Raw genomic sequence first — 9898 nt, 5'->3', positions numbered from 1 at the left:
CTGCTGGGCTGTGCGCAGGCGCGATGCGGTGCGCGAGGGAATCCACTGGTAGTTTGACGTTGGACCCGGAGATGTGTGGATGCCGGTGGCTGGACCTACCCGCAGGGTCGGTCCGGTGAGAAGAGTACGTCGTGAGGTAGGTGTGATGTCGTGGCTCTCGAGACCTGAAGGACCTCGTCCCGACCCTTGCTGTCTGTGTCGCGGACGCCGAGCCTTTCCGCGGACTGCCGAGCCTTTCCGCGGACTGCGGTGGGGTGCGGGGGGCTGGGGACGCGGCGGCCGGGCAGTGGAGTCGCCTTTTCAGAAAGTCCTCAGCCCGCTCCGCACACGCGCTCTCTCTTCCGAGGGTGTCAGGTGGGTGCCGGTCGTTCGGCTTTAGCTGAGGAGGAGGTTGGGACGGTGTCGCCCTTGGTGTGGGGCCGGGGCGAGTGGCGTCTGAGGAAGGTGTATGGCTCTGGCGCTTCGCCGTGTCAGGTGGCCCGGGCCGCCCTCGTGTCCCCCGGGCCGGGTGGAAGGTGGAGAAAGGCCTGGGCCCGAAGGGGGTTGGGGTCTGCTCTCCCGGCCCCGGGAAGAGCGAGCAGGACGGCGGCCTCGGGTCTGCGGTGGAGCAGAATGCGAGCTGGAGCTGAAAGACCCTGAAGCTTTGGGTCCGGGGAAGTGGGAGCGGGTGGCTCTTTCCAGATGCCCCCGGGATAGGAAGGCCTATGATGCCTTTCTCCCCCTTTCAACCGCACCTTGTGAAGAAGTGCGAAGTAGAGTAAAATACAATTGTAATGTCAGCATTCTGCAAATTTGGCCCGTCACTTCTGTAGTTCTGGTGGTGTTCTGTGTAGGAAATAGACATCGAACTTTGCTACGGCAATTCCCTGGCTGTCCAGTGGTTAGAACTCGGTGCTTTCACTGCGGTGGCCTGGGTTCCATCCCGGGCCGGGGCACTAAGATCCCAGAAGCCGTGTGGCGTGGCCAAAAAAAGAAAAAAGAAAGAAAGAAAGAAAAAGAAATCTTTCCTCACATTAATTTTGTCTTAGTACTTCCTACTATGGGTTTTCTGGGCAAAGTAATATTTATTTTCTTTTTCTTAAGTTTTCATCTGAGTTGTTATGTTGGGATATTTACCTAATGAGAATGCAGTGCTCTTTGGCCTTCTTTGTACGTACTTGTGGAGTGGTGCTAGAAAAATTATTAATGTATTTTTCTATAAGTAATTATCCAGAGTGTTTGTTAGATGGACTTAGGAAGGTTGAAAGAGAAACCTACCACAGATTTGATAGGTACAGAATTTATAAAGTTAAAAGTCCTTAACTGTAAATGTTCTGGTTTTAATGATTGCAAAGATTAGTCCCCCAGACTTAACGGTAAGCAGTGTATTTGTCATGTATGTCCTGCCTCTTGTGGTCGTAAGGTAACTTTGATCCATGTTAGACTGTTTGCACAGCCCGAAGGAAAACTGGCTCTTCTTCAGAAATACCAATCTGCAATTTATGCGCAAGGTCAATATTAACAACTGGATCTTGGCTTCCTTAAATAAAGCTGAAAGACCATAGGTCAGAAAACTAAAGACTTCTGTGGTCCCCCCTGTTTTATTCCCATATATCCAATAAATCACTGTCTTGATTTCCCCCTTCCTTTTTTTTTTTTTTTTTAAGGAAAACTTTCCTCTTTTTCTCCATCTCTGCCTTTTCTGTTTTCCAGCACTGACTTTCAGCTGAAAAGTTCCAGGATTTTCTTTATTGGTCTTTTAGCCTTTTTTTTTTTTGGCCGCACCACACAGCTTGCAGGACCTTAGTTCCCCGACCAGGGCTCGAACCCGGGCGGGGAGTCCTAATCACGGGACTGCCAGGAAATTCCCGAACCTTCATTTTAATTACCTCCATTTCATCCTCTGCATTGCCCTCTGATCCTTCTGGTGTTTGCTGCGCCAGACTGAGTCACGTCACTCATTAGCATGGCATACAAAGCCTTTGGTACTCTTACTCCTGCCTGCCTCCCATTCTCCTCCACCTTTGCACATGCTTTTCCCTCTGTCTGCAATGCTTTTCCTTTTGGATAGCAGGGAAAATTCTGTTCATGATCAAAAGCAAGTACAGACCTCCACTGTGCTACAGAATTAATCACTAATTCCTCTGAACTACACTTTTTAGATACTATAATTCTCTTGTGGTTTGGGACTTTATAAAATAATTCTCACATTTGTGTTTCCTACCGTGTGTATACTTATGGAAATTAGGAAGTATTTTACACCTGGTAGAGGGTTTTTGTATGGAATTGATAGGGATAACAATAGAAGCCCTTCCTTGTTGGCCCAACACCCCCGCGTCACTTTTATGCCCATTGTTTCCACTGACTCCTTACTGGACTATGGGACGTTGGGGTTTGGGGGAAGGATATGGTCCTAGACTGAACCAGGAGGATCCATTCCTAGTTGTAGCCAGGTGTTTGGCAGCATGCTTGGTGTTGCCATGGCAAAGCTAGCACCTGTGATACAGGGGAATGTCATGCCCATGAAGAACTTGGGAGCTTGGAAGTAGACCCGTGTAACTTCCCTTGGTTCTTTACTGTTGGAGAATTCTTGGGCTGGCTGTATACAAGTTGAGGACTGGATGTCCTCGTGAGAGTAAGTAAGCAGGAGGCGTGACTATGGCATCCAGACCCTTCTGATTCCTAAGGGCTGCTTATCCTCAGCTATGTCCACAGATACTCTGTTTATCTCTGCTCTGCAAGTAGTCTCACTACTCTCTAGTTTCACTACCTTCTGTGTACTGTGTGTATACATTCCGTGTATATATTTCATGGGGGCCATCAACCCAAATTGGGAAAGATATTCTCATCTTTTATTTTTGTTAACCTCCTACTGAAATGTAACAGTTTAATGATTAGTAAAACTAGCCACAGTAGAATTAGTAGACTTAGAAACACCTATCGCCTTGTCACTAAAATAAATGACGTTTTCACATCACAGTATTCTTAGAGCTGTCTCAAAATTTTATCAAAACCTCAAACTTATAGTTATTAGACTACCACTGTAAATTTTTATTTTTATAAGTCAGCTTCATTAAGGTATAGTCAACATAAAGAGTCACAAATTTTAGTGTATAATTCTTTGCCTTTTGACAAATACATATAGTTATATAATGAACTCTACAATGCCATGATTTGTGTGTGGTAGTTATTAGACCCGTCAGTATTCTGGGCATTGAATCTAATTGTAAAGAAGCACATATACTACTATATTATACATTTGGTTTTTAAAATATTTTGTGATGATTTCAATTTGCTTGATTTCATTTGTAATCCTATGTATTTAAATACTTAAATGTATTATTCTGAAAGGGTCCATAGGATTCACCAGACTAAGTTTCTCCATGACACAGAAAGATTAAGAGCTTCTATTACTGTCCATCTTCCCACCACTATCTTAGGGTATGGTAGAATATAGGCACCTTTTAAGCCTTTAAGGTCTAGTTGATTAGTCACTGACGAGGTCAGAAAGTGGCAATATGGTGACAAGTTTGCAGTTTGTTCTCCTTGATTTATTTTAGCCTCATTGCATTTTGTAAAACAGTTAGGGGAGGAAGGGATTGGATAGGAATTGAGAGAGGTCACATGGTATGATTTGCCTCAGTAGAAAACTTCCAGACAGAACCCCCCGATGAATGTAACAAATGGACTTAGAAAAAACTCCACAAATCTAATTTTAAAAAATATATCTTTAGAGCATTGAAGAAAAATATTGAAAGCAATGACTTTGACACAAAAGGCATATAACAGAGTTTGGAAGAAGATAATCCTGAAAAATCTGATATCTCCTAACCCTTTAGTTGTTAGATACTTGTTATGTAGCCTTAGAGAATAATATTGTGGCAGTTCACCAAATACAGGTGGACTCCCTTGTGCCACCCCTGCCACAATTCATTTGTGTGAAGGATGTCCTGTCTACGCCAGGCTCCATTACCTCCTGACATGCTTCTGTGACCAAAGTGAAGGAGTCTAACCTGGAAATGCTGGGAACAGGTATCTTCATAATATCTTTATGGTTTACATTTAATTTCTTTTTAGTAAAATTTTTTAGAATTTCAGTTAAAGTATATTCTTATTTCTTCATTTGCTTTAGAAGGTCATATTTACATTACCTCTGATGTCTTTTTCAGTAAATATGCAATTATGGAAAAAATTTCTTTGCTCTTGTATCCTTTTCTGGTGACGTTTCTTTTACTTTTTTATTTAAAAAGTTTTTATATTATCCACTTTGGGACTTGAGACAGCTGGTTTATTTATTTATTTTTTCATATGTATATGAAGCTGGTTTTTAATTTTTTTAGTTTTTATTGGAGTATGTTTGCTTTACAGTGTTGTGCTAGTTTCTGCTGTACAGCAAAGTGAATCAGTTATACATATACATATGGACATATCCCCTCTTTTTTAGATTTCCTTTCCATTTAGGTCACCACAGAGCCTTGAGTAGAGTTCCCTGTGCTATACAGTAGGTTCTCATTATTTATCTATTTTATACATAGTAGTGTATATATGAGACAGCTGGTTTAAAATCACGACAAAAGAACAGGTTGAATAGAAATTAAAGGAGGAGGTGTAGCAATTTGAGAAGATATATCTGGTGCTAGATAGGGATTAGCCAACTTTTTAAAGGGCCAGATAATCTTTTAAGCTTTGTGGGCCACTTTCTGTTGACACTACTCAATTCTGCTGTTGTAGCATGAAAACAAAAATAGACAACTTCTGAACAAACGAGTATCACCATGTTCCAAAATCTTTATGGACACTGACATTTGAATTTCATGTAATTTCCATGTCATGAAATATTATTTTGAATTTTAGCTCAACCATTCTTAGCTCATGGACCATACTAAACAGTGGGCTTGTACTTACAAATGGAATTTGTACTAAAAAGAATTTTTACTATTCTGTACTGTTAACTTTGTACTATTACAATTTGTACTATTAAAGAGAAATTAAGAAAAGAATCCCACTGTCATTGTGTCTTGGCATCCTTGCACCTTTCCACATAGGCCATGCAAGCAAAGGCTATTCTGAGTTTTGGCAGAATGCTTTGTATTCCTCCTAGATCAAGAGACGATGAGAGGCTTGTAAGGAATCGTTATAGGACCTTCTGTCACTTCCTTCTCTCCTCTGGGAGTTTGTCGTGAGACAGTTTCTCATTGTCTCTGGATTCTGATGAGTTCTGAGGCTTTCTGCCTTGCCCCCTCCCTGCCCGTTTCCCCCCTCCAAAATAAAACTTCAGAATATAGAACCACTTAGCTACAGGCTAGTACTGACTCCTCAGCATCGAAATACTCCACAACTTGCACTGCAGGCATCCAGCCTCTCTTGCTTTGGTCTCATCCTTTTTGGAGTGTGGAACAGGGATTTGGCACATCTTTCACTGTCTCTGTAAATAATAAACTGTCTGAATCTAGAAGTGGATTGTTTTATCTTTACCAGCAGAATCAGTCGGGTCTCCCCCTGTCTTATGAGTGTGTGACAGTGCCCTGCTACTTACCTTCATCCAGGTCAGTCCTTTGACTCTTAAGAATTTGCATTTTGGGGGAAGAGCAGAGAAGGTTTAATCAACTCATTTATGATCTTAACAAACAGAAATGCAAAGCAGCCTTATCAATTCCACGAGTAATTAATTACTCAATGCCTACTCTGTGCTGTGTATTGAGATACCCCAGTGAAGGGCTTTAGTTATAGTACTCTCTGTATACCTTCTGTGAACAAGTGGGGTAAAGGGAACACTCCCTTTTTGGGAACTGCTGATAATAAACCAGTCATACAGCTACGGTATTCTCACATACATCTGTATATGGCTGGAATTGATATGTATCCCTGGAGGCCAGCAGCAAACTTATTCATCAGATGGTGTGAGAGACCAGAATTATAAGACTGTTGGCCCTCAGAGCTGCCAAGCCATTTGCCGTGATGGAGGCATTAAGAAGCCTTGTCCCTTTGCCCCTTTTCATTTTACCATGTTTGACAGATGAATTTGACTGAGGCTGAGGGAAAAAAAAATTTAACCAGGGTTTCAAATGAAATCAGTTAAGTTCTCCTTTCAAAAGGCCACAGCCAGAAATTTTAAAACTAAATTATCCACTGCTGGACATAATATGGAGAAACATTTTCTGTTATACACTCTTAAGTGGAAGATTATGTTAGTACCACATTTCTTCAGAGCAGTTCGACACTATATAAATATGTGGAACTTGACCTGGTAATTCTAGTTCTAAGAATTTATCTTCATGAAATAATCAGATATATGCATAAACTTGTGTATCAAAGTGTTAATTATGGCATGCTCATTATTGTAAAATATTAAAGAGAACACACATTTGTAAACCCATACAACCCATACAAAGGATTACTCCAAAGTTAATTCTTTTTGTTTTTTTGCAGTACGCCGGCCTCTCACTGCTGTGGCCTGTCCCGCTGCGGAGCACAGGCTCCAAACGCGCAGGTTCAGTGGCCATGGCCCACGGGCCCAGCCGCTCCACGGCATGTGGGATCCTCCCGGACCGGGGCACGAACCCGTGTCCCCTGCATTGGCAGGCGGACTCCCAACCACTGCGCCACCAGGGAAGCCCCAAAGTTAATTCTTTAATTGAGGCATATTTGTAGGAAAGATACCCATGATTTTATATATATATATATATATATATATATATATATGTGAAGTTGTTAACAGCTATTTTCCATAAGTAGATTGGATTACGGAATTTTTTTCTTTTAATTGTCTTTGCTTTCTTATTTTTCTGTAGCAGACATGTATTGCTCTTATGATAAGAGTTGATTTTAAGTAAGTAAATAATTTAAAAGCCCTTATCTTCAAGGCATTACCCTTCAGCCAAAAATAAGAAAGAAAAATAAAATGGGGGGACTTCCCTGGTGGTCCAGTAGATAAGATTCCATGTTTCCAAGGCAGGGGGCACAGGTTTGATCCCTGGTCGGGGAACTAGGATCCCACATGCCACGTGGTGCGGCCCAAAAGTAAAAATAAAAGAAAATGATTGTTTTTTTATATGTGGTGATTACAAATCACAAGTTAGGTTTCATTACAGTTTTTTTTTTAATGCAGTTAAAGAATCTTCTAGTAAATTCATCTTTTCTTCTTCTTTTTTTTTTTTTTCCTTTGGCTGTGCGGCATGTGGGATCTTAACCACTGGACCGCCAGGGAAGTCCCAAACTCATCTTTCTTTACATAGAGAAATCATAAATGCTTTTCTCCCCAAGGGCTCCAGGAAGGAGAAATCAATTTTGGTGGCTTACTTTGTGAGGACATAAGTACACTTCAACATTAGCTGCGTGGTTGTTAGGCTGTGCCCTCCAGACCTGCAGACCTTGTAATTGCCCAGCCGAGAGACTGAAGAAAGAGCCCGGAGACAGCGACTCAGAGACATTAATGGTTTATTGGATAGGGAGTCTTACAAGTCTTACAATTCAGTAGATGTGAAAATTGATGACCAGAGAAGTCACTTAAGACACAGTTACATAGTAATGAAAAGTGGAAGAGGAATCAAATCTTAGCACTCTTGGCTCCAGGGTCCATGTTCTTAAACATAGATCAGTGGTTCTTTAAATAAGCTTGCATTCCAGTGAGCTAGAAGGCTTGATGAAACACAGATGGCTGGGTCCCACTACAGAGTTTCTGACTCAGAAGTTCTGAGCTGAGGCCTGAGAACTTGCATGTCTAACAAGTTCCAGATACGGCTCCTGATGCTGCTGGCCTCAGGCACACTTTGAGAACCACTATATTATTATCTTAATTAAATGTTATTGAAGTGACCTCCATTTGACTCTCAAACTAGGAAATAAAAGAGAAGAGGGGCTTCCAAATATTCTGGAATGGTGATGTTATTAGGGGCAGTACAAAATATTTTTGCTGTTTTAAGTAGAGGAGAGAGATCAGAGCATGGGAAGAACAAGGGAAGAGGAAATTGAGATTTAGCATTTACTGGGCACCTCTTGTATGCCAAGCCTGTGCCAGGTGCTTCATGTCCAGAATACCATCATGCCATAGTATGAAGTAGGCTGTGATATCCCCATTTTACAGACTAGAAAACTGAAGTCAAGTGATGTTAAGTCACTTAGCTAAAGTTATAGAGTGACTAAGGTAGGATAAGAATTCAGGTTTGTCCACGCTTGTGGTTTTTCCTCAAAACCACCTTGGAAATGTGTCTTCGGAGGGCATTTGGAGAGACCCTGTCAGAATGAGCAGAAAACTAAAATTCTGGGTTAATTGTCTAATACGTGGCATGGAACTATCTTTAAGAATGTGAAAGTGGTGATGTGGGAACTGGGGAGACGCTAAGTCTTGCTTTACCCATATTTGGATGAAAATGGCCTATTTAAATGATTTACCTCTCAGGTATTAACCTGGTCAAGGGAATTGCAAGAGTCTCAGGGTAGCCATGCAAGAAGAGTTACTTCACCTGACAACAGCTTTGGATTTCAAATGATAAAGGAGGTCAATTACCCATGAAAATATCTGTTTGGGGCTGAATTGTGCTCCCTCTCTCCCAATTCACTTGTTGAAGTCCTCACCCCCAGTATCTCAGAATATTATGTATTTGAAAATAGGGCCTTTAAAGAGGTAATCAAGTTAAAATGAGGGCATTAGGGTGGGCCATAATCCAATAAGACTGGTGTTCTTATTTTTTTTTTTTTTTATAAATTTATTTATTCATTTATTTATTTTTGGCTGTGTTGGGTCTTCGTTTCTGTGCGAGGGCTTTCTCTAGTTGTGGCAAGCGGGGGCCACTCTTCATCACGGTGCGCGGGCCTCTCACTGTCGTGGCCTCTCTTGCTGCGGAGCACAGGCTCCAGACGCGCAGAGCTCAGTATTTGTGGCTCACGGGCCCAGCTGCTCCGTGACACGTGGGATCTTCCCAGACCAGGGCTTGAACCCGTGTCCCTTGCATTGGCAGGCAGACTCTCAACCACTGCGCCACCAGGGAAGCCCCTGGTGTTCTTATAAGAAGAGATTGGCACAAACACAGAGAAAGGAACACATGAAGATACAGGGAGAAGGCTGCTGATTTTTTTTTGGCACTACTGTTATCCCCATCTTAAAACAGTGTTGACACATAGTAGTAGTTCAATAAACATTTTTCCTTAAGCTAAATTAAAATGAATTAAACAAAAAATTGAATGGAAAAATCTACACGAGTTCATTTTTACCTCATGGAAAAATATGTTGCACCCAAAACTCCCTGGTCTTGGACTCCTCCATTGCTCATTAATATAACCGTCATCTTGTTTGTGGACAGGATGATGCGGCATGAGCAAGGCCCTCAGCCACGCAGGTGTCTGAAGGTAAAGCTGAGAATCCCAGGAGCAGAGCAGAAGGAGCTGTGGAAGGGGCACAGAGCTGGGACTTGGGCCAAGTAAGGGGGCCTCACAGGGTTACTCCCAGTAGACTGGCATCTGGGCTGCTTTCTGCCACCGTAGATACAATTTGCAGGTATGAGGGTGTGCAACCAACTGACCCAGGTGTTAGTCACAGGATGGGCACTTGACAAAATAACTGACCTGGGTAAAAGGCCTTGAGTGTGAATTACAAAGAATTTCCCACAGAGAGAAAACAAGCCCCTGTAATCACATCACAGCGTTCAGCTCACTGATTCTGAATACAGCTACTGCTTACCTTTTGTCATCTGGAACACACGGCCCCTGGTCCCCATCAGTCCGAGTACTCTTGACTAGTCATGCCATGTGAATTGCCAATGAGATAGCTCTTAGGTTGAAAACATAATGATAATAACCAGCCCCTTTCCCTAAATGAAATGCAGCTGGATCTCTTTGCCCATCTTTCAGCGCAGAGTCAAAATCAAAGACTCTGGATAATAGACTTGGGGGGACTGGAAATAGGAAACAACATATCATTTCA

The 9898-nt window shown here is 42.2% G+C and overlaps 1 protein-coding gene across 3 annotated transcripts in view; it reads left to right on the top strand.

Annotated features, from left to right (window-relative positions):
• The first annotated feature begins 20 nt into the window (after positions 1-20).
• Positions 21-9898, top strand: part of C16H10orf120 (chromosome 16 C10orf120 homolog) — a 48161-nt gene continuing 38283 nt past the window's right edge. For 2 of the 3 annotated variants that reach the window (XM_032607959.1, XM_032607960.1), the window contains exon 1: positions 21-136. The gene's annotated coding sequence lies outside the window, so the exon portion shown is untranslated. The remainder of the gene's footprint in view (positions 137-9898) is intronic. The other variant, XM_032607956.1, reaches the window with a different exon arrangement.

The sequence above is a fragment of the Phocoena sinus genome, chromosome 16, assembly GCF_008692025.1.
Source record: "Phocoena sinus isolate mPhoSin1 chromosome 16, mPhoSin1.pri, whole genome shotgun sequence".
Taxonomy (NCBI): domain Eukaryota; kingdom Metazoa; phylum Chordata; class Mammalia; order Artiodactyla; family Phocoenidae; genus Phocoena; species Phocoena sinus.
This window is presented reverse-complemented; position numbering and strand designations above follow the sequence as displayed.